This window comes from Chlamydotis macqueenii, chromosome 7, assembly GCF_036417535.1.
Source record: "Chlamydotis macqueenii isolate bChlMac1 chromosome 7, bChlMac1.mat, whole genome shotgun sequence".
NCBI classification, from domain to species: domain Eukaryota; kingdom Metazoa; phylum Chordata; class Aves; order Otidiformes; family Otididae; genus Chlamydotis; species Chlamydotis macqueenii.
In genome coordinates, this window is record NC_141562.1 from 13584659 (window position 1) to 13609544 (window position 24886).

Consider the following 24886-nt stretch of genomic DNA (forward strand, 5'->3'; position numbering starts at 1 on the left):
CCGATGCGCGGGGCGATGCGCGCAGCCTCCCCCTGCGCCCCGTCCCGCACCGGCGCCGCGCGGGCTCTGGCCATGGTGCTGAAGGCGGCGGCCGGGCCGGGGCCGGGAGCTCGGTGCGGTTCTCCCCCGCCTCGCCTCAAGCCTCCTTGCTCTGCTTCTTCCCAACCCATCTCTGGGTCTCAGCCTTTGGGATCTGCCCTGGCCGGGCACGGGGTTACAGGGAACCGGTGCCAGTGCGGACCCCTGCCCCGTGCGTCTCTGTCGGGGCCATGCGTTGATGTGGGCTGCGGGCATCGTCACCCAGTCCCGTGGCAAAGGGAAAGGCCAGCTTGGCCCCAGTGCTAAGCAGACACTTTGCAGCTCAGAAAACACGATGGGGCTTAGTGGAATTTGGGGAACCTGAGCAATCAACCCAGCCTTGGCCAACGAACTGTCCCGCAGAGAGGAGCCGTGGGTGCCCCATGCACTTGGGAGAAGGGAGCGAAGGCACCGTGGTGCCCATGTCAACAGGCAAGGCGAGCAGGACTCACTTCCTACTGGAGTTTTTTCAGAGACCCGCTCTTTCTGCTCTTTCCGCTGCCTCTCGTGGCCTGTTCACCCATGCAGAGCCCCGCCGTGTCGCCTATTTGTTGCTTTGCGACACAATGCCCGTGCTGCTGGCGCAATGCAGGCTGTGGGGCACGGCTGAGGACTAGGAAAAGGCAGTGCGTGCCTACCTCTGTGTGTGCCGTTATCGTCCCGACGTGATCTATCTGCACTCTAGATCAGATAGGCAGAATGAAAGACCTAATAGTATTCCTCCCCCTTCCCCCCTTTCTGGCTGAATTGCGTATTGTTTTCATACTCTAACAGCCTGCAAAGGGCTCCAAGGCCTCCCTGTGTGGCCACTGGCGAAACACCATGATTATTTGGGTGATAAAATCATTTAATGTTTTCCCTGCTAGTCTAGCTCCTCTCGGATACCTCCCTACGGGAGGTACCACCTCGCCCCGGCTGCCTCTGTGCACACTGTGGGATGGAGGAGGAGAACAACACAGTCACTTAGTCTGCAAAAGTAGCATTTAAAAAAAAAACAATTGCAAAAGGGAGCTCAGGGTCTATTCGGGCAAGAAAAGGGGCGACGAAAAGCCTGAGAGCCCTGTGAAGAGCAGGTATTACCGACATCCCCGAAGGTGTCTGTACAGTCATATTTTCAGAAAGCGGTCACTTCAGGGGGTTTTACTGCCTCGTAGATTCTTTTCTCTAGAAGCTTAGGATGCTTCTGCTCTTCCAGCCGTGGGGCTATACGTTGGGGGAGGCGGGCGGATTTACTACCTCTGGAGAACTAGTGACTTCTTTAGGGGCTTGAATGCATTTTTTTTTTTTTTCTTCTTTGCCTCCACATTATTAGGTTAATCATTGCTTGAACTGGTTGCTATGGTTTTGGCAAACCCATGGAAACTTGATAATGAAGACTGAAAGACTCCTTTTCCATTTATCTTTTCTCTATGTTTAGTGCATGATGGTCTCATTTCTCTTGACGGGGCTGTCCCAGCGCCAGCGCCCGGCCTTTACAACAGTGGCGGCAGTAACGGCCTCTGGACTTTTTGATGTGGAAGAAACAGGTGGCTGCTGGGACCGTGGCCATTCCAGAGGCGCGGGCTTGTGCCCTTGCCTACTTGCAGACGATGGCTTGAAAACAAGCTCAGCCTGGGCACCATCAGGTTTGCTGAAATCCCGGGTAAGGCGGACTCAACTTCTATTTTTGCAGCCAGGGGAGACCTCCTTGGCTACAAGCTGATGTTTTCATGCCCTCAAAACTTGGTTTTAAGTCTCTTTCTGCTTAGACAAGAAGATTTTTGAATATGTGACATTATGCCCTGTCACAGGCTTTAAACCAATCTCCTCCTGAACCTTCCCTCTCCTCTGTAGCCACATTTTACTGCTGAACTCCTCCAAAGCGGAGTCTCCTGCGACTGCCTTGCCAATGCTCTGTCCTGCTCAAGGTTAACGTGGAGGATTGAGGGCAACAAAGAGTGGAAAACAGAGCCCGTAGATTATTTCCGCGCCTCAGAGAGGTCAGGCTCATTGCCAGGGCCAGGGAAGGGGAAACACCGGGGCCCGTTCCTCAGCGACAGACTCGTTCCCCTCCTCTTCGCTCCTGGCCGGCTGCCTTGTGCCTGAAGGCTGCCGAGAAAATGAAGGTGATTCCCATAATCCCAGGGCAATTCCTTTGACCTCAGGCCTTTGCTCTGCCCTCTAAACGCGGCTTTAAGCGCGTCCCCTCCTGCCCCCTCACATCGTCTGTCCCCGGCCATTGCTGGCAGGTTTCCTGCAAGCAGAGCCAAGCTTCTCGCCTCTTCCAACGCGCATCGAGGTGCCTGGGCATCCTCCAGAGATGCTCCCGCACCGGGACGCAGAGGGATGCTGGGTTGCAGCCGCGCGTCCTTCCTCCTGCACGTTTCGGTGTAGCCGTGCTGGCCGGGCAGAGAAAAGGCGAAGAATCGGGATTCTTTCACATGGTCAGCCCTCAAAAGTCTGCCTTTCCCCCCCGCCTCCTCCCGGCTATAATGACAATCCAAAGAGTTCCTGATAGGGTTTTAAAAGATGCTCATTCATTCACCGTCCACCAAGCATGAAAATCCAGCTCATTTGTTCATTTGTTGCCATTCTTCGCCCAAACGACCCCACAGGGGCCGAAGCCTGTCGCCGAAAACTTGTCACTCACACTTTTAACTTCTTTTTGTTGTACTTCGCTTTATTTCATTCTTCTGGGTCCCCACCTCCGCCACCACCCCACCCTTCTCCTCCGGTCACAAAGGCAAGTCTGGGAAGCTCTTTAAAGCTGCAGTGCTCCCTTTTAAAAATCAATACAAAAAAAAAAAAAAAAAAAAAAAAAAGCAATAGCTGAAAGGAGAGCCCAAGTTTGTGTCAGGAAGGGGGAAACTCCATCCCGTCTGCCCAGCCCAGACAGGGAGGGCGGGAGGTGGGGGGTTCACGCGGCGCCCTCGCCGAAAGGATGGGGGCCTTTCTGCATCGAAGGAAACGCAACCTGAGGGTTCAAGGGGCTTTTTGGGGAGAGGGGTAACCAAGCGGGAGCTCCCCGAGGAGCCGTCATCGGCAGCGGCTTTCTCCCCGCAGCGTCCTCTCCTCTGCTCAGAGGCTTTGCAGCCCTGCTCTCTAAGGGTGCTGGGGGTGAGGCATTTGGGACCACCTCAGCCCCCCCACCCCACCATCGCTGGGGCTCCTGCCCTGCTCAAAGCAGCGGGCTTCCCTCGCTGAGGGGCACGCATGCAGGTTTTGCGTTGAATGATCCCCATGGACATTTCTAATCGCACGTAACCCCATCCATCATCCCTGGACCCCGGACACCAGCAGCCCAAGCCCGCTCCCTCCTCGTTTCAGCCACCGAGACCTCGCACCCGCGGGACAGGGGGAAGATTAATGGGGCAGGTGCTGGTGCCCGGAGCTGGTCCTTGCCCTGATAAGGTGGGAGCGGAGATAGCGTTGGGTCAATACTTGGTGGTGGCCACCTGGAGCTGCGGCTGGAGCCACCTGAGAGGCTCCGGGCAGGAAAGGACACGGGGGGGGGTTCTTCTCCCTGTGTGGCCCAGCTGTGTCGCATGGGAGACGTAGCCCCTGCACCCTGCCACAGCCCCTTGCTTTGCACCAGCGGGGACCCTCCGCTCCCAGCCGGACCCCTGGCCTCCCCTGGCCATCTGCTTCCCCTGCCCGCTCTCGCCCATCGGCTTTCACCCGGCTGCCGGGGCAAAGTCAAGGCTGCAGCCTCCCCCCGCCGTTAATAATTCCCGAGGGAGAGCAGCGTCCCCATTTATCACCCTTCCTTTAAAACCCAGCTGCTATTCATCTGCGTGCCCCCGCCTCGCCTTTCCCAGCGCCATGCCCGCGCTGCATCCCGCGATGTCCCAGCGTCCCCGCATTTGGGCAGGAGGGGGTTTTGGTGTGTGAGGTGGGGGTCCCACCATCCACCCCCACCCTTGCTTTAGGTGCCAGAGCCTGGAGATGAACGGTACCACTGGCTGCACACACGAAAACTGTGAGAGGGCACCTGTTGCTGGAAAAAATTGAAACCCGGGGTTAGCTGAAATCTTTTGCGGTTTGAAACTCTAATAAACCTTGATGTGGTTCATCCTCACCTGCTCCTGGAACTGGGTTTCATGGAACACTTGGTGGTGGGCGGATGCCCTGGAAGAGTCTGCCAGATTTTTTTTATACTATTTTCTTTCAGGAGCACTGCCCTTCCGGCTCCATTCCTGGGAGATGCTCCTGCCCCGCTCATTTTGGGCCACTTTACATTTATCTCATTCACCTGGGAGACTTTCGGATGGGACCCTACTGTTTGGCTGTTAAAATATCACGAGAAGACTCTTTTGGAGTGCTTTCTCGTTTTCCCATGGTCTGTCCCTGCTCTCCCGCAGGATGCCGTGCCGTCCCGGCTGCCCTGCGCCGGGCTGCACGGCCGATTAGGGACCCCCTTTGTCACCTAATTGGATTTTTCTCCCCCTTGTTAGCCCGCAATGAAAATGTCACGGGGCGGCAGGGAGGTGCCCATTCATCTCGAATTAAATTCGGTCGCCTCTCGGGCGAGCTGCGCCGCTATTCACCCCGCAGCAGGCAGCTGCTCCTCGCCGGGGGAGGCAACCGGGGGTCCTGCGCCCACAGCCACCCTGGGAAAAGGGGGAAACACCCGGGCTTGGGCAGACAGGAGAGGGGCTGGGGTCCGTGTGGCCCCCAGTTTCTCTCTCTGGGTGGTCTCCATGGCTTGCTGGGGATTTTTGGCCACAGCCGGCACGCGGGCCTGTGCACAGCGGTGCGTTGCCAGGAGGTGGTGCTGGGATCCCGTGCCCTTGGCCTTGGCCGGAGAGGGACCAGGATGTTGGGCTTCCCTCACGCGCTGCGTTTTCCAGGGAGCCCATGGGTCGCGGGGGGCTGTGAGGGGAGTGGGGAGGCGATGCTGGGTCACGGCTGGCAGGGCAGGAGCCCTCGGCAAGGTCCCGATGGAAAACCAGGGAGCCAGGGATCGGATCGGGAAGGACCCTTCCCTGGGAGCAGCACGCCGGGGAAGTTGCGGAGATGGACTAGACGACAACTTTTGCCTAAAAAGGAGAATATTGTGGAGGTTTTTGGTCCCTGGCTGCTCTGACATTGCCTAAGCCTGCCCGTGAACCCCTAAACCCCACTGGGCAAGCAGTGCTGTGGCCAGCACAGGTCAGAGGTGGCTTCTTAGCCGAGCTTTTGTGCTTCGAGCTGTGGCAGGGTGTTTCATAAAAAGGCAATTAAAGAGCCGTCGGCCCCGTAAACGCAGCCGCAGAGGGGCAGCTCAGCTCTCAAAGCAGGGCTGGGGTCAGGTCTTCTTGGCCCAAAGGTGTTTGGAGCGAGAAAGGTGCTGGGAAATGGGCTCTGCCGTGGAGTGGGACGGAGCCGAACCCCTGGGGCTGGCCGGAGGCGAGCCCAGCTACGTAGGTGCTACGTCATCCTTGGTATGTGGCATTAAATAAGAGCCAGTGGTGGTTTTTTTGAAGACATCATATGACTAGAGAAGGTGAAATTATTTGCGGCAAACAATGGTGTTGATAACTTCTTCCGTTCTTCGCCTTCCTGCGAGTAAACATCCATTCTTCTGACTTTTATAAAAGCAGCCAGCATGGGAGCGTGAAGTGTCCGGGATTGTTTCTGTCCTGACTGGATGCCTCCCAGCCGGGGAAAGAGCTTTCCTGTTGCCTGCCCAAACTCCTCCTCAGGGATCTGCTAAAGCCCAGGGCGGCTTCGCCTTTCCCTGACCCCACTTGCACCCGAAAACCTTCCCATACCTAAACTTAGCGAGAAGCAGATGAAAGAGCTCCGGGGCTCCCCAGGGAGAATTAATGATCTGCAAACAGATGGATGCTCACAAAATGTTATTTTTTTTTTTTTTTTCTTGCTCTCCTCCCCTCTCGGTGCTGACATAGATATTTGGAGAGACACTTGGAAAAACGTGGCCCTGGGTGCAGGGTCCTCTGTGATGGGCAGGGAGGAGGAGGAGGAAGAGGAGGAGGAGGAGGAGGAAGGGGTCCATGGGAGCATTGTTAAGGGAAGGCCATTAATTTCCTTACTCAGACGGCTTCTGCCAGCGCAGCCTGGGAACCGGGGTCCTCAAAACCCACCCCACAGGGAAGCAAAGCTGAGCAATGCAGGTGAGCTCCCCGCTGCCTTGGCCCACAACCCGACCGCATCAGTGGCCCAGCCACCAAGCCAGGGCTCCTGCTACGAGATATTTTTATTGCCTGGGAACCAGGCTGAGGAAAGGTGTGGCCTGGGCTTGGTTGGTTTTTGTTTTTTTTTTTTCCTTTCCTCTCCTCTTTATTTGGCTGAATCCAGGAAAACACAGGGGATGGCTTATGTTTTGGATGGGCTCTGCTCCGCAGATGGCTCCATGCAATTCACAGGGCCGCAGAGATGCTGCTCATCATCCTTTCCCCCCCCCAGATTCTTATTTTTCACATCCCCTGATAGCGTCATCCGGTTCCCTTGTAGCAGAAGGTAGGGGAACACTGGGGAGCCCCTGGGGGGGCCCACGCTTCCCGGCTCCCTGCAGGAAGGAGCTGCTGCCTAAAAACGGGCTGGTGCGTCACGGCCAGTGGTTTCTTGGCACACGCTGGGGAACCCCGAATACGCTACGGGACAATACATCAAGAGGGCGAGGGAAACCAACAATAGTATCTCCGGAAGCAGCCTGGGATGCTGGAGGGGAGAAGCCCGATTTAGACCATTTCCTGGCCTGAAGGTCCGTGCCATGGCATGGCCGTGGCTGTCCCCGCTGTACCCGTTGCTGGAGGGGCCGAGTGAGACCGTTTGTGGCTGCCTGCACGCTTCTTAAGCTGCTTCATTGCCAGTTATTTATTATTTCGGCAAATTGCGCTTTTTTTTTTTTTTTTGCATTCGCACTATTCCCAAGCAGCCTGGCTCGGGTAGAAATGAGCTACTGGAGAGGGGGGAAAACCTGGAGGAGGTGCCTGGGAGGGGGGAAAAAAATGCATTTCTTCCAGCACTTCACCAACTCTCATTTCTTGTTATTTCACCCAAACCACCGGCGCCAGTAAGGCCACGACAATGACCCGGCTTTGGTGCAGAAGCAGAGATTTGCAGGCAGCAAATGAAAACTCCGAGCGGGCGGGAGGGGAGGGGGCTACGCCGCCTCCCCCGCTGCTCCCCCTGTACTTTTCACCCCGGTGAGGTCGGCCCCCGTAAAACGCAGACGGGGGATCCCCGCGGCTTCTTGATTGCTGTTGGTGTAACCCCTCGCAGGAAAATCTCACTGGTGGAAATGGGGTTTGGCAAGGCCTGAAGTGGGGTCAGGGAGCAGCATCCATAGGAAGTTTTGCTATAAGGCATTTGGGAGTAAAGCACAGTCTCCATCCTTGGACCTCTGTGCTCCTTCGGGATAAGCAGCTGGCACAGCCCTGCTCCATAGGACACCTTGGAGGGGCATCGGTTGGGTAGGGGCTGGCCCAAGATTTTCATATTTCTAGAAGCCAGATTGTTTTCCCGAATCTTTATATATATTTAGATAAATATTTTTTAAAAAATTAAGATTAAAAAAAAAAGATCTTGGCCATAGGACCCAGCTCTCCGGGGCCGAACCTCGTGGCCTTTGCCAGAGCGACGTGGGATGGGTTCCCACCATGGCAGAGCCCCTCGAACCCGCTGGCAGCGCAGACCGCCGGCCAAGGTTTAAAAGCCTGCACAGTTTGGAACGAAGACACCAGTTAAGATGGGTGTACTTCAGCCAATAACACACAGCAACATACTTTTGATCCAGTATTTGTACTAAAATAGGAGTTAAAGAGCCTTTTCTCAGCACTTGTTACCTTTTATATGACTTTCTTGACTTTATTAACTCCACTCAGCATTCCTGTGCAGCTTTTTTTTTTCTTAATTTTTTTTTCAACAGAAAAATGTTTTCACCTGGACTAAACGGCTCTGCTCCTGCTCTGTGGGAGCCTGGGGGCTTGTAAAGGCTCCAGCTGGGTTTCAGGGCTGAGTAGCCCATGGCAACCTGCACCCAACCTCTTCCAAGAGCTCCAATGCCTGTTGAACAGTCAGCGACTTTTCCTGCCCTCCTGAGACAGGATGGAAGCTCCTTTCCCGCAGAGGGGATGCTCCCAGCGAGGCCCCGTGCGTTCCGGCAATTCCCCCCAATTACTTTAATTTCCCTCCCCGCCCTTTTTTCTCTAACTCCTCTGTGCCGTTTGCAACGATGAAAGGTATTTTAATTCCCAAAGAAAAAACAGACCCTGGAAATCAAAGTCTCTTTTTAGAGCTTCTCGGAATCGGAGCGGCCGGGGGCTAATAAAAACCCGAGTTACGAAGTGCGGCGCAGGCTGAAACCCTCCCGCTCGTCCCACAGTGAGGGAGAAACAGGGACCCATTCATCGCGGGGCCATCTCCGACGGAAAAATTGAGAGGGCAGCCCGGTGATATACATGGCACCGGTGGAAAGGTGAGGAACAGACCAGGCTTTGTTGGAGGACCCGCAGCCTGGGCTGGGCAGAGAGGTGGCTCTGGCGATGCTGGGATGTGCTGGACCCGGCTGGGATGTGCTGGACCTGGCTGGGATGTGCTGGACCTGGCTGGGATTGGGCTTCGGATCAGCTGAATGGGTGGGAAGAGCCGGCGGCCCCGCGGCGGTGCCGGGGCTTCCTGCGGCAGGAAGGGCGGCCAAAGCAGCCGCTTTCCCTGCGTTTCGGGACTCGGCTTGTGCCCGAGCTGAGCTTTATGTGCCTGGCAGGGCAAATAAACAGGCTTTTTACCCCAAATCCCTGCCCTATGGTTACTGCAACAGGCCCAGCCTGCCGGCCAATGCTCCGTGGTGCGAGGATGAGTTTTGGGCTATGCTTTGGGGACAGCCAAAGAAAGGCTGCATGCGCTAACCTGCATACAGCGTGGGGGTGGATGGGGCTGCGAGCCCCTCAAGGATAGCCCCAGCAGGGCTAGGACCCCCGGATTAGTTTTTAATTGTGTCTCTTGGTGTCAAGCCTTGAGGCCACTAATCAGCCTTAACGGGCTTGAGCAGCCTCACCTGGGGCCTCCCCACACCTGTGGGCTGGCTCTATTTAAGCCCAGCCTGGGATGGTTGCCCCTTCCATGCCTCCAGTGTGGTGTGGGAGGGTGTAAGTTTGGGGAGAGAGCTGGGTGATCCCTCACTCCTGCTCTGTGGAGGTGGGCTGGCTGGAATGCTGAAGGGCTGCTCCAAAAGGTCCCTCTGCCTCCTACACCTGGACAGGTTTGAAGACTAAAGCCCCTTCCTGGGTCCTCGGCAGCCACCTGATGGAGGAGTAGCTTTTTGGTAGGGAGAGGTGGGGTGGGGAAAAGCCATTGTGGTGTGTGGGAGGAGAGGGTTTCATCCACCAAACGCATTTTTGGGAATGGTGAACTGTGCCCTGTGCGAGGCCAAGTGGTGTGGGGGAGCGGGCAGGTGGGACCCTCCGGCTGGATCTTCCTCTTCCTGCTCCGGACTGTGGCTGTGCAGGCAAACCTCCGGGTTGGGGACACGAGGTCCAAGCTTGAAGCAGGATGACTTTTGCCTCTGCTGGCTCTGTTCAGTGAGGGTGTAGTGCTGGGAGAGGAAAAAGATCCTTTTTTTTTTTTTTTTTTCCATTCCTTCCCCAACCCTGGTTTGAGTCCCCCCTCTTCTCTCGGCAAAGGGCCTGCCTGCCCTTCGCACCCCAAGGGATGCGCGTAGGTTGTCCTGCCGTCTGCGTAAATACCCAGCAGAGGTTTCCACTAGCTTCTCCCTCCGTTCCAGCTGTGCTCCCGTGGGCCTTGCCCCACGGGTGAGGAGCTGTGCTTCGGAGGCAGGGCATAGAGGTAACCTAAGGTAACATCACGTCAGCCGTGTTGATGTGATGATCCTTAAGTTGCTAAATTACGGTGGGTTATGATATCCCGCTTAACGCAGGAGATTTACAGCGCATCAGTTCACATAACCACCTTTCCAGAGCATTTCCCATCCAGCCCTCTTCAGTGCTTATATGGGAATGGATTTGCTTGGGAAAAAAATGTTTTGTTCTATTGTGAGCCCCAGGGGGTATTTATTTTATTTTTATTTTAGGACATGATATTTTCCTATATTCTGTTTTTGTTTTGGTTTTCTTTTGGAAATCTGGCATCGGCCAAGGAACATTGCCTGGCCATGCTTTGCAAGGGTGAGCATGCTTCCCCTGGTACGGGGACGCTTTCTACGGCGCAGAAGATGCTGGACAAATCTGTTGAGCAGAAGGTGCTGGAGGAGGAATTAACCTTTAAAACACACACACACGATGTGCACACAAAACATTCCTGCTTAATGCAGTGCTTGGGATCTGGGCAAATGACAATAGCAGAGCAGCGGGGCTGCGTAGGATGCAGGGCTGGCCTGGCCTGCTTGCGGCGATGGTCTGGCCAATGCTGGTGGGGCTGGGGAGCCACTGGCAGCCTGTGAGGAAATGCTGAGAGTTTTTAAAAAAATCATGATATTGGGCAATGTGTCTCTGGTTTCCCAATGGTTCTCCCTGCCCGGGTACCCTGGGTCTGATGCGTTCCTCTATGGCTGAGCTGGATATAAGGGCTTCATCAACAAAAAAGTTGGATTTATGGATTTTTTTCTCACGACTTCCCTGCTTATTGTATTTAAAAATACATTTTTGGTAGCAAGTGGGGAACCCTGCCTGGCCGAGCAGGATTTGCTTCTGGGAGCCGCTCTTGTGAGGGGCTGTGGGGCAGGTGCAGAGGAGAAGCACCATATGTTAAACAGCCCGGAGGAAGCTTTCAAGCCTGTGTTGTAAAAATCCCCCCGTCTTTCTCCCTGTATTTAATGCATCTTTGTACGGACACTAATTCCTCAAGTATCCGCACCAGGGTTGACTTTTAGTATGTTTGTCCAGGCAAGCTGCCAGCGAGCGGTCCCTACAAGGCTCCCAAGCTCCGACATTTGTTAACGCCGCAGTAAATCACGGCAGCTCTTTGGGTCAGGTTTTTCCTTGACAAAACGACGGAGGGCGAGAAAAAGGAGAGGAGAGACCACAACAAAATGCAAAGGGCTTATTTAAGCTGGAGAAGACTAACCGGCCTGAATGAAGCAGATGGGGGACAATGAGGGAAACGTCCAGCTCTGTGCCTGCCGCTCCCCCCGTCTCCCCTATTCATCGGTGGGCAATAACTGGAAGGGGGAAAAGGCCAAGGTTGGTACTTTAAGCTGAGGAACGTGATGAGGGAAGCCCAGCCAGGTCAGCCCTGGAGAAACCTGCTGAGTTGTAAAGGTCTTGGGGAAGAAGTGTCAGATGGAACTGGAGCTTTGGTAAAGGTGGGATTAAACCCAAAAATCCCCTGTACCAAGCCCCTCGGTTTAGCCTTGTCCCTGCAGCATGTTTTGGGGGAGAATGTGTGACGTGGCTGTGGTTTTGGGTGGGAAAATGATTTTTGAGGGCAAAACACCTCACTTGATGTTAATGAGCAGGGAGTTTTTGCCCAAAAGGAGTCACCTCTCTGGCACAATCTTCCTCCCAATGTGGGCTGCATCCTGTCCCGGTGCTGCAGCCCGTCTCCCCATGCCTCCCCCAGCCCTGCTCTGTGAGTATTTATTTATCCCTGCCAGCCTTCTGTCTTCCCTCTTTTCCCTAGTTTATTTATGGCCGTTGCCTTTCAGCTCCTGGCCACCGCAGCCTGAACTTGGCCATTATGTGCGCCTTGTTGCGGAGGCCATCAATCTGTGGGGCCAGCGTGCACCCTGATGGACTTCCCTCATCATCATCAATTTTCCCTGCCGTGCCGGCGCATCCCTTTGGATCTGGGGCAGCTGCATCATGTGCTGCTTGTGGCCTCTGCGCTCCCACCCCGGACACCAGCCTCATCCTCACAGAAGCCTTTTGTCCTGGGATGCTCACAGGCATCAGGTGGGTCTGCTTGGTCCAGACATCCAAGCTGGTCTTGGGGTGGCTTCAAAGAGACAATCGGAGAGCATTGCACATGAAAACAAAAAATCACATTATTTCATTTTAAATAAGCACCGTGTAGTCCTGCTTAGCCAACCTGGCATTTAAGCAAATTCTCTATATAAATTTGGTGGGAAAGTTGTTCCTATTCTCTGTTTTGGGTGCTATCTTTGCAGACTGCCTTCAAAGGGGCTGCAGAGCTGAAGCTGCTGCAGTTCCTGCCCTTGGCAGGGCTCGCGATGGGCAAAACGCCCTGGATCGTGTGTGGGTGCTGTTGAAGTATCGCACCCTGATATGCATGCAGGGCTGGGGTGGGAGATGGCAGCTCCCTCCCCCCTCCAGTTTGAGTGACGTCAGGGAGGATTCTGTGGGTACCACCGGCTGCAGGGATGTGTTTCGGGTGGGAGGTGAGAGACGCTGCTGAGCTCTCCCTGCCCGGTGCCGGCAATGTGACAGCCCTCAGACCGCGCCAGTTTTCAGGAGGTGCAAATCCCCCAGAGGAATGGCTTGGGCTGCAGGGAGATGATGCTCAACTCGGCCATCCCATGTGCCCCCCAGGGCCGTGGGGCATTGGGGTGTCTAATGCCTCCCTGAACTGTCCCAGTTGCCCTCTCCTGCTTATTAGGTGTAGGAAAGCAGCTGGAAACTGGAAGGTAACTCTCAGTGGCTGGATGGTTTCATCCTGATTTACGCAGAATAAGTCAGACTTTGAAATAAGGCTGTGTTCAATTAAAAAATAAAAAAATCAGGAGAGCTGCTCCAGCCAGGCTGTGACCGGAGCCCCATAGTTTGCTGGGTGCACTTGTCTGGGGCTGAGGGATGCTTTTCGTGGCTAGACATCGATGGAAACTGGCACGGGGTCGCGGGCAGCTTGGCTCTGTGTGGGAGCGATGCTCCCATGAGAGGTGTCGCTGTCCCCTCTCTCAACCAGGGAGTGGAGGCTGTGGCTTTCGGGGGAGCCAGTGAGGGGTCATTTGCCTGAGGGATCAAAGTGGCTCGGGCTCAAGTGGCGCAGGGCTGGCTGCTGATCAGACAGCAGCATTGCAGGAACTTAATTCTGGAAGCACTGGTCACAACCCCTGGCATCCTGTGGATGCTGAGGAGAGCAGCTCCTGGGATGTCGACTCCTGCCTGCAGCCAGTTTGAGTGTGTTATCACAGCTCCGCTGCCGCTTTGCGGTGGGTGACACCGGGCTGTCACCCCCTGACCCTCGTGGGGAGGCGAAAGCCCCGCTTCAAGTCGCTGCCCCATTCAAAAATAACTGGGTGGCCGTGGTGGCCTGACGAAGGTGGAGTGGGGGGGGTGAGTGGCCGGTGGCATGCCTCTCCGTCCCGCGGGTATTTTTAGGGGTGGCATTTAGACTTGGCGCAGGTACAAGCAGCTGGAAAATGCCTGGCATTTCCTCTTCCCGACAGGCGATCCGGGGAAGCTGGATGATGCCTGCGGTCCTGCTGCACCGGCTGCCCGTAGGTGACGGGGAGGAAAAAGCAGGAGTGCTGAAGTAACGTCACCCCCCAGCCCTGCTGCCCAAGGAGGCAATGGGGTTTGAGGTTGGTGGTTGTGGGTCTGGCCAAAATGGGGTGGCAGGGTGTTGTATGGTACCTGCCATACCTCTTTCCCTTAAAACGCTGCTTATTCCCAGCGTGGGCTATTGCATCCAATCGCCAAAACATCATTGTTTTACATAAGGAGCTTTTCCAGGGGCCAACTCTAGCTGCTGGCTGCTACAATGGGGATTTTTGCGGTTGATTTGGTACAAGCCAGGAAGTCAGACCTTGAGCTAGCTTCATGCCCCCCGTTGAGCCCGACATCTCCCGACGCCGTCGCAGCTTGAGTGGGAGTAGCAGCCTCCCCACCCACTGGCGGCTCTGCCTGATGCATTTGCTGTGAGCAGGAAAAAAGTGACCTGCAGTCTTGCCCTTACTGATCTCCCCTCCTCTCCTTCCCTCCTCCTCTCTCCCTTCACCTGGAAAAAAAATCCAGTGTTGGAGCTCCATCTGGAGAAGTCTTTTAGGAGAGGGGAAGCCCATAAATTTCCCTCTGGCTCCCTGACTTTTGGTTTCCTGGGGGAGGCGTGCGGAGGGAGAGGAAGCGTTTTCCCTACGGTGGTGACACAGAGGACGGGGGTCTCCCTTTGCTGAGCCAGATGTTTTATAGATCTGCAAACCTGGGCTGTCAGCGGGAAAGGTGCCCACAGCTTTGCCTTGAAGTCGAGGAGAAGGATGCTGGCAAGCAGGCTGTGAAAGCTTTGCTCTGTCCTGCTGGGGATGGTACTGGGGGAACTGGAAACCCCCCAGCAATGCGTACCCCCCAGTATGTCCGCAGGAAGAATGCTAGAGGTGAACCTGATCCCAGTATTTCCATTTCATACATTATAAAGTGCATCGTTATTCTTCGAAGCGGCGTAAAAATCGGAAGCGCTATCCTCTGGAGCCTGGTGGGGAGGAAACCCTCAGTCTTTTATCAGCCTGGGCTGTCCTGGCTGTCGCACCAGTCATCCCACAGCACACGCGTCTGGGTTTCGGTGCAGGTGCTCCCCGCGGCGTACCTGAGCCCGACACCGAACAATACCCGCTTTCTTTGCTGGGAGCGGAGCCCTGCTTTTCCATAGGGGAGATTTATGAGGTGCTCGACTGCAGGGGACACTGCCTGACACTGATCGCCTCCGCTCCTCCCCTGCTTGGGAAGGAAAGGAAGGAAAACGGATCCTTTTCGGTAAAGGCTGAATAGCAGTTATCACAGCGGCACCTGTCTCTGTCCCGGTCTGGGGTAATACGGCACGGTGCAGCACTGGGCAATGCCTGTGCCCACAAAAGATGGATTTCAAAGCCAAACTCAGCTTTGATTTCCAGCAGCGGAGCGTCAATGCTGAATCGATTAACCCAGGGCTTCCTGTCTCCTTCCCATGAAAACCAGGCACGTTTCAAGGCAAGTTGTGTTGGTGAGGTTCAACTTGTCTGGTGCTCAGCTCACTGGTGCCCCAGGCTAAGCAGGCTCGAGGCACTGGGGTGTTGTATTGTTGATCCTAATGTCACCCTCCACCTCTCTTCAGGAAAAGTGAGGGGTGGCCAGCCAGCTGTCAACCTGAAGCCATTGCAAGGGGCTCTCCCTGTGGTGTGACAGGGCTGGGACGTGTCCCTGGATGGTGGCACCTCCGGTCTGCTTAGCAAGGATGCCTTATTCTCTTGCCAGCTGACCTGAGGCCCTAAAGCTACTGGTGTCTTCCTGTGCTCCATTAATTTTGCCTTGGGAAAGTGGGTCAGGTTCCTCTCTTGTTAGATGGTGACACTCTGCCTGGGGTGAGGGCGCTAAACCACCTGCCACAGGCCACATTTTTCCAGGACATCTTGACCTTCCAGTTTGTTGGAGGATGCTCTGGCTCTGGGTTGTAAAAGGAGATATCCTTGGGGATCCCCCAAGGGAAGGTGCAGACCAAGCTACTCCTAAGGAAGAGGATGAGGAGTTTTCAGACAATCTCAGCTGGGCAGAGCCTGGTCTGTGCCCAGAAGAGCTGGGGAAAAGCTGAGAGACAAGGGAAGAGGCACAGTCCAAGCTCAATGTACACCACAAATGGTCTTTCTGCAGCCCTGTAGCTGTGCGTCCTGCTCCAGGCACCTTTGGGAGAGCGGCTCCTGCTAAGGCTGTGCTCCGGGGATGGCAGCTGAAGGGTGGTGGTGATTTATTTGCTAAAGTAGAAAGGGCTCCCTGGGGCGCATGGGGTGTCTCCAGCTGGCTGTACCCCCTCTGAATGGCTCCATGGGCTGACGCGGGGTGTCTTAGAGGGATTGCCTATGAGGGTCTAATCTACTCATCAGCTCTTCACTGTGCATTGGTGCGCGTCCTCCTCCAGGACTGATTTTATCCATGACTTCAGCACTCAGTGGAGATTTAAAAGGTCCGGCTTTGCCCCACGCATGTGCGTATCTGTGTTGGTGTCTGTATCAGCTTGGGCCTCGGGGGGAATGCTGCTGGCCGCTGTTCTGCAGGCAGCTCTGCACCTGTTTCTCCCCGATGGTTTCGGGTGTAATAAAAGGATATAAATACCATGGTGACGCTCGCACGGGCCGGCTCACGGGCAGCGTGCAGGTGGCTGCGGGGCTGTCAGCTGTGCCTCGGCGGCGCCGCTGTTCGGGGAAGGCAACTTGAACCCCTTGGTCTTGCGACACTGGGGAGAGATAGTTAAAATTTTTTCTTTTTTAGGGGATGAAAAATCCATCCCAACTCTGTTAGATAGATGAGCTTTGGAAAATGTGTATTGTGGCAGAGAGGGGCTCCTGGACCGCAAGTTATCTCTGCGTGGGTCTATGGTAGTGGCAGGTCACACTTTGGGTAGTGGCAGAAGGAGCCAGGGGGTTGCAATGACTTCCTCTGCCTCCCAGCCTCCTGACAGTGATGGGGTCCTGGTGCCTGGTGTAGGGGAATCACCTTGCATGGTTTCCTTTCCAGAGAAGGCTCTGGGTTTGCAATTGAGAGGGGAAGAAAGCAGCCCCAGTGCCTGAGCGTTGCCTGTGCTGGTTCAAAGTTATCGGTAAGGAGCGTGCTCCCGTCCGTGGGAAGCCTGCGTTGAAATTAAGAGAGGCCCTAGCCCCTCGTCCCCGCGGACCCCACCTGCCCTCTGCAGCGCGAGCCTGTAATCCTGTTTTCTGATGTCACCCTCGGTCATCAGGGCGGCAGGTATGACATCACGGGGGAGGATTAGGAGCAGCAGGTGCCGGTGGCCGCAGGTCCCCTTTGGCACACGTCCCGGTGGCCCCTTGCGTGCTCTCTTCTCTCCAGGGAAGGAGCCTCTTTCCAGGAGATGGCAGCAGCTTTTCAGAGCTGGGACTGCGTTTCCAGCCTGTTTCTGAGGAACCGGCAGCCGGGATGCGGGAGGAATAACAGGAATAGAAGATTTGGCTGGGTGAAAGAGAGGAAGTGCCTGGGGAGATGCCATTGCGACAGCGGGCACCTGGGCTGACGGCAAGCCTGTCCCCAGCGATGCTCCTGGGGCTGCAATGCGTCCTTTCAAGGCTTCCCTGTCTCATGGGAGACATTGCTAAAGCTTGCGGTTATTTTTTTGTGCAGCCCAGAGTTTTTTCTGCCTGAGATAACTTTGCTTCTGTATTTTTGCGCACATAAAGCGTTCAGAAACTTTACAGGGCAGCAATTTTTTTGTGCAATGGAAAGCGCTGCTTGAGGGCTCCTTATGGGCACTCGAGGCATAGGAGCACCTTCATAAACGTGTAGGTAGGAGCAGAGGAATGAACGCACTGATCTTCTTACCGAGCTGTCATGTGGCCATTAAGGGAGGAGAAGAATTATAGTTTCTCCTCTAGCTGGGAAAAAGCACGTTGGCAGGAGAGCTGTCAGACCCTCAGGTCGGCTGGGAGGATGGTACTGGAGCTTTGCCCAAAAAGTAGCCCAGAGGTGGGAGAGGAAGCCTGGTTATGGGGCATCCTCCTTTGGAGAGCTGGGCAAACCAGGATTAGGGGCAAATTGGGCTGGTGAGAAGAGCTGAAACATAAAGTTTCCCCAATTCCAGGGAAAAGGTTAAAAAAAATAGCATAGATAGCACAAAGATTGATTTTTACAGTGACTTCTTTGTAGCTTTTTGTGCTGCCAAGCAACCTGTTTGCTCCCCTCATTCCCACGAACCCTTCTGGGCCAAAGGAGCAATATTTTTTGGGAAATGTGGCACCCAAAGCTTCACCGGTGCTTTGAATTAATTTGAGGCAATTGAGTGAGGCTGCCCCAGAGCTTTCCAGAACAAGGCAAAGGGATTTCAGGGAAGCAAGTGGCAAATGCTTTGGAAATTGGTCATAGGAGCTGGAGTTTGCTGTTACCGGGCCCCTCCTGGCAGGAGGAATTTGCTCGTCCCTGGGACGGATGTGGCCTTGGCTAAATAAGGAGCTCTTGCACACGGCCAGCAACTCAGCTGTGTTTCAGGGTGGAGGGTGGTCTGAGATGGCTTATGTGGCACTGTGGTCTTCTCAGGACATTGTGGAGGTGAGGTTTGCTCCATCTTGGAGCTGGCACACAGCCTATAAATCCCATTTGTGGGACTTCCCTTTGAATGCTATGGTGTCCACAAGTCCTTGCTCCCTCAAACCTCCTGAGGTGACACCCTCTTGCCATGCTCATCCTTGCCACAGTGGTGTGGTCATACATTTCTGGCACCCCATTGCCCTCCCTTTAGCTGGTCTGGAGAGCCCAGCTTTGCTTTGCTTTGCTCCTGCCTGCTCCTTAATTTGGCTGGTTTGCTTTTTTTTTTTTTCTTTTCTGTGACAAGCAGGTGCCAACACCCTTTGGCTTCCTATGGCTGCCCTCTTCTTCCTCCTTGGTTCCCACCAGTTGACTGCACAACAGAACCCAGGGAGGGAGGGCTCCCCCAGCCCCAGCTGACGCTTTCTGGCCTGATGGCTTTGTGAGTGGCTCCAGAGACAGCTGGAGGGTTCCTGGGCTGCAGAGACACGCATTGCTCATAAATAAACCCCGTCCGTCAGTCCTGCTGCCTGGGTGTCTGTCTACCACCCTGTCCCCCGAGAGTGGGGGAAAATGGGGATTAACAGAGGGCTGGTTCCCAGCGGGGTGCCCAGAGCATCCCTGCTGAGTGCACCATGGTCCTGGTATGGGACATGTCCTCACATGAGGCTGGGCTCCTCCACCATCGTGGGCCTCCTGTGTGGGGAGATGTTCTCACCAGCTGCTGCTCAGAGACCAGTATCCCCTCTGAGCTGCTGGACCACTATTTCTGGCTATCATTCACAGCTTCTGCCAAACCTCAGGGGTGGTCCAGGCAAGGGGGTGGCCCTGAGGCCCCCTGCCCTTGGATATGTGCCCAGGTGGAGGGTCAAGCTCCTTAGATTTGTTTGCACCAGAGAAAGGAGAGCTTGTGATATTTCCATGGTGGCTTTTGGAAAGACCCAGGGGGAGAAAAGTTCTTCCATTTTCTCTGCCCGACATCTGCAGGGGGAGATGATTTACTGGCAAAATTTTCTCTGGAGGTGTCCAAATACCAGTCTCATAGTTGGTGAGTATTTATTTTTTTAATGTCCCTGCAGATGTGAGCAGAATAAGCCTCCAACGCTGACTGAGGTGGATGTGGAGGGAGGTAGGTGCTACGTGCATCCACAGGTCAGTCACTGCTCTCCCAGTGCTCTCGATGTCTCACAAGCTCAAAGGCTTTGGGATCACGGCTTTTGGGTGTACACATGCAGCCATTTAGTTCTTCTGTGTCTCTGTTTTCCCTTTCATAAAATGAGGATAGTGATATGGAAATTCTTCTAAAGGACTTTGAGATCTAAGGCTAAATAAGCAGGGACTGCTACAGTTCATTGTGATGAGCCTTATGTACCCACCTGTGCAGGGTGAAGCATCAACTTCTGCATGCCAGGAACAAAATGAAGGTAACAATCTGGATCTTGGGATCATCAGTAAATCCTTGTGCCTTTGCTAGGAGGAGTGAAGCCCTGCCTTTTAACCAAAGAGTGCAATCCAGGTACCTTACGATGGTGAAAAAAAAAAAAAGCGAGTGGGATGGGAGCAGCCTCCCAGGAGGCGGCAGGGGTGCAGTGGGGCTGCCAGGAGACACTTTGCAAAGCAAGGAGAGATAAGATGCCAAATGACAGCCGCTAGCAAGCTGCTTCCAGAGGGCAGGGTATAAATAGACAACAAAGAGATTTGGTGTCAGAGCAGCGCTTGCACCTTCCTGCTCCCCAGCCCGGCAGGCGCGAGCGGGGAAATCTGCTCTGGGATTTAAGTGTGTATGGATAATGTAATGACAAGATAAGGCATCAGCCTGTTATGGTCCTCTGTTCAGTCACAGTGGGCTTGCTCTGTGGTGCTGATTGGCCATAGCAGGTGGCTCCTGGGTGGGCTAGCCCCCCAGCTAACCCCCTAGCCAGAGCCTGGCGCTGCTGGCTCCTGCCTCGACTGCTCTCAGACTTCTATGAGAGGCTGTCACCAGCCTAAAAAGGTGCCTGGCTTATCCCAGCTCTGTCCCCAGTAATTTATGGTGACACCTGCCATGTGCTGCCCCAGGCCCGGGTTCAGCCGTCCCCAGCCACTGCTCCTGTGGTGTGCTAGGCCGCCTCTAGCTTCACCTGGGCTTTTCCTGCCCAGTGTCCTCCCCTGACTGGGCTGTGCTTCCCTGTGAGGTGCTGTTATACCTGGATGCTGCGTGTCTACCCATTTTCCCACCCGCTCTCAGGGTGGGAACAAAACCACCAGGCTAGCGATGGTATAGTTAGGATGGGTTGGCGCAATGTCATCATTTTGCCATAGCAGCACCCACAATACAGGGCACGGTTTCTTAAAACACCAAGGATGTTGCATCAGAAGGCAGTAAGTCCTCTCCAGGCTTGCTGGCTGTTTTCCGAACCACCATGATTTTCATAGCATTGCTCATGGCAGCACTTTCCTGATGCCTTTCAGACACATTTCTGCCTTTCAGGGACTGGGTGTGTTTCATAGTTTGCTGCTGGTGTTGACAGGTTTTGGCTCCCGTGCCGTGTGCATCCTGGCCTGAGCAGCTTGCATGGATGCCATAAAGCACCACCATAAAAACTACAAGGACTTGGTGAAAATGGAGTGAAAAGAACAGATTTAGGCTGAGGAAGAAAAATGAGTGGAAAGATCCATCACACAATTAGTGTGATGGAAAAATCAGCCCAGCCTGCAAGAATAAGAACATCTCAGGTTTTCATATGCCAGTGTAAATCTGTGCTGGCTTTCCTCGTAGCAGGGTACGGGGAGAGGCGTGCACAGGGCTGCTGGGGCTTGCAGCGAGCTCAGCTGTGTGGATGCTGCGGTGCTGGGGACAGACGGACTGCCGGCGGTATTCGGGGCTGGGAGCACAAAGCAGGGCTGCTCCCCGGTCTGTGGGCCATGTGAAATTCCTGGGATAAGAAGGGTCTTTTGTGTGGGGATCAGCTGTCGGGCGGCTGCCTATTTTTAGGGCGGCAGATCCTGTGCTATGCGAGGGGAAAGCTGATGGCGCAAGAGGTGTGCGTGCCTCCAGGCAGACCTCACCTGCGTTTTTTCACCACAGGTAGGGTTTTCTACTGTCATCAATACTGTTCCATGACTTGGATGTAGGTGCACAACTGAGCTGTTGTCTGCTGATGGGTTTGGCCAGCTTCCTGTAGAAATGAAGTGGGATATGACAGCAGCGCTTCTGTGCACGGGCCTCTGATGTGTCCTACCCACTGGCCAGCTCCAGCCTGAGCTAAGGGCAGGGAGGGAGAAATCCCCAGGGATTTACATTTTCTCAGGGTTTGGGAAAACAGGTGGCCTTGCAAAAAAAAAAAAAAAATCATCTTGTCTTCTGCTTGAGGGGAAGGCTGTGTGTGAGCACAGCTCGTATCAGACACCAGAGAGTCCAAGCCAGATGTCTGAGGACGTAGTAAATGGGGTTGCATAAACTTCACTGCTCCACAGCTGTGTATGACAGCACATATCTTGTGCCAGTGCCTCTGTTCTGCATAGATGGACTTGTTCTTTTACGACCAGGTGTATGGACGTGCATCCATGTGTACAAATGCAGCTTCTCGGGATTTGTTTGCCTGTCTCCAGGCGTGACCTGAATGCTTTGCTTAAATGTAGCCAAAGAGAAGTCACTCCTTGAGCAAAACTAGTCTTTACATAATTTTTTTTTTAGTTAACGTGTAACATAACGATGTTTTTTTTTTCCACTGGCTCAGCTCATGGATTCATCCATGCTGGTGATGCTGAGGGAGAGGGGAAAAGAGCCCATAGCTGTACTTTTTAATAGGAAAGCCTTGCAAATGCTCTGATGGAGAAATATCTCTGCCAGCAGCGCGCACACACTTTCTTTACATGTGCTAAACTGCTTGAGATGCAGCTGAACTTCTTTAAACAAAAGGCATTTGTTTAAAACATTTTGACGAAAGTGTTGCAAATGGACTTTTTTTTTTTCCATAGGAAGCGAACACTTATGGAAGTGTCTTTACCTGAAGTGGGGTTTTTGGTTACATGAAATTTAATTGTATATATTTGTTTCTTTTCAATTCTTCTTACAAAAATACTCATGTTTTGGCATTAAAAAAAAAAATCCATCTTTTCTTTTCTGTTCTGTTTCCAGTAGATAAAAAGAGAATGAGTACAAAGGAAAACCCTGCAACAACTTACCTGCCCCCCAAACTTGTTGCTGAACATTTTGAAGGCCCTTTCCTGTGGAAGGATGCTTTCTTCTGTGCCTAGCCCTGATTAGAAATTAGTATTCTTGAAAAGGATTTCCTAAAAAAGACAATTACCATGTCTCCTAATGCTTTTCTAAAAATACACAATCGGAGGTCCTGGCTCATCAAAGTGCAAATGTACAGCAACGTGCCATCGCGCTGCAGTTTGGAGAGCTGCTTGGTGCAACTCGGCAAAAGCAAGGAAGACTGCAATTGCTTTCATTTGCTAATTACATCTGTTGCCTATCAGGGCTGGAAAAAAAATAAAAATAAGAAATCCTTTGCTCTCAGGCCGCAGTAAGCGAGCCCTTGCTTTTTACCTGGTGTAATGGGTCGTTTATCAAAGAAACGACAAATGCCTGCGATGCTGGGCCGCAGCGGTGTTATCCTGATGGCCAAAGCCGCGTGGGATACTGCTCCCTGCTCGCCTGCTCCGGGTGGCAGCGCTTGCTGTCAGCACTCTGCAGTGTTACGGCTTTCCATGGAAATCTTCTGGATTTGTGGAATGATGGAGGGGATGCGCTCTCCAAAAGTTCTGCTGTGAAGCTTACGTGTGCCTGCTCGTGGCTGGTGGGAGAGCAGCACTGATGGTGCAGTGTGTCCCACAGGCTCCTGAGCACTGGTGGGGTGACCTCAGCCTCCTGTTAGTTTTATCTTCTTGCTGGTTTCTGCCCCCACGCTGGAATAAACATAGAGAAAGCAGAGTTTGCACCTGAAACCTTCGCTGCATCCAGCCAGGAGCTCCTGGCATGCACATTTTCAGGGCAACTTCTGCAAGAAATGGGACTGGCGTGGCTGCCTCTTCCAAGCGCACGCGGGTTAGCGGTACAGCGCAGCATGCTTTGGCAGCCTGCCTCTGAAGTCCTGACATATGGGGATGCGATGGTCCTGGATCACAGACCCCCTCTGTGTAGTGCCAGCAATTGAAAACAGTAACAGGGAGGAATGAGAACTTCAGGAGGGCAGCCATTCCTTTAAAAAAAAACCCAAACAAACAAAAAAAAAAAGACAAAAAAAAAGCCAACAATAAAAATAAAAACCCCAAACCAAACAGAGAAAAACAACCCCAAAACCCCAGCCTTAGTCTGGGCAAAGAAACAGTGAGGGCTTGCCAGCACTAGTTGCTTGCAGCAAAGTCTTGGCGTTAGCAGAGTGGTGGCCAGGGTGTTACGTTTTGGACTCTAAATGAGGTTAATGGAAGTTACATGTACTCAAATCCCCGTGCGCTACTTTGAAAATGCAGGAGCTAACAGCAGTTATTTATTGATTTCATTTTGTCCCTCTGGCTCATGTGGGAGGTTGAAAGTAAGAGAGCAGCCGCCTGCGTGCGTATGTGTGTAAGAAGGAGGGGGAGAAAGCGTGTGTATGGATACGGAGAACGTGGGGCTGGCGCTTTAGGAAGTTTACAATCCCTAGGTTTGGGGATTTTTCCAGGCACTGGTTCAGATGGTCCACAGGGAGCCCTGCCTCTACGTGCCCATCCATCCCCAACCATGTGGCTGTCCTGGGCAGCCCACTCTGCTTCGCCTGCAAGCTGCCCAGGGTTGCAAAAATTGGCAGGACAAAGCGGAGCAGAGAGCCACTGGGTAAGCTTTGTTCCATAGGGACATTGGGTCAAAAACCCAGGGAAAAAGTAAACTTGAGTCAACTTAAAAGGCTGATTTTTTTTTTTTTCCTCCCCCCCTTTTTCTTGTTTTTCAGAGTCTCAGCCCATGAAACTTGGCGGTTCCTCGGGATGGAGGAGAGGGCGGCTTCTGGTTTACATGCAGCAGTTGGTACCCAAGCATACCCAAAACATCTGTCATCTGTGGAACCGAGCATCGCTCTGGCAAGGCTCTTCTTTCTTTGCAGTAAAGAACAAGCAAACTTGCTTATTTGTGGTTAATGCTTGTTCCAGATGGCTAGAAATAATACTTGACACAGCCCCGCTGTTGCCCAAACTATTGAAGTGCTGTGGAACATGTTTGCAGCACAAAGAGAAGCTGGGGAGATTGTTTAACTTACTGGTCTCCAGTTTGGAACAATTCCTTCAGCCACAATATAAATGTAGCCTCCCAGCAAGACTAAACTTTCTCATAGAGGAGAGCAAAATTCGCAGAGGAGGAGAGCTGCGCCATCATCTCGGTGGCCGCTTTGAGGCTGGCGTTTGCCGTTGAAGCAGATACAGACCCTCCGCTTCCCACCGCAGACCTTGGTTTGCCTCTTGTGTTGATGCTGGGAAGAGGTGGCTTGTACACACTTTGTACATCATACCTACGTGCCACACGTATATGGGAATTTTTGCATGGGGTAGGTGCTCTTGGAGAAGCTCGGCCAACTTTTCCACCCGTGCTGCTGTTAAAATTCATGGGAATAGGGAGGACTTCCCATCTCAGCATCCTGAAGTTTGTTTGATTTACCATTCCCCTTGCTAATTCAAGGTATTTTTTGTTTTTGCAGTGCAGACAGAGCCCTCACCTGCCAAAACCTTTCTCTGTAAATTTTATAGGACTGGAGTAGAGGTCTCCAGAGGAGAAAGTCTGCCTTCCTTCTCTTCAGTTTGCCTGGCAGATCTGTTTTGAGGTGAGACACCTTTTCCTGTGTTGTGAACCGCCTTTCTGGCAGCGGCGATGTGGTGCGAGTAGCCGCAGCCAGTGCGTGGGGAGCAGGGGGGCTCTGAATGTGCACCCCTGGCCTGTGATGCCCACCTTGCTACGGAAATCAGTTAATGGCTTTTCTGGCCCTCGTGCCCAGTGCTGGTCTCCTCTCTCCTGCCCTGGA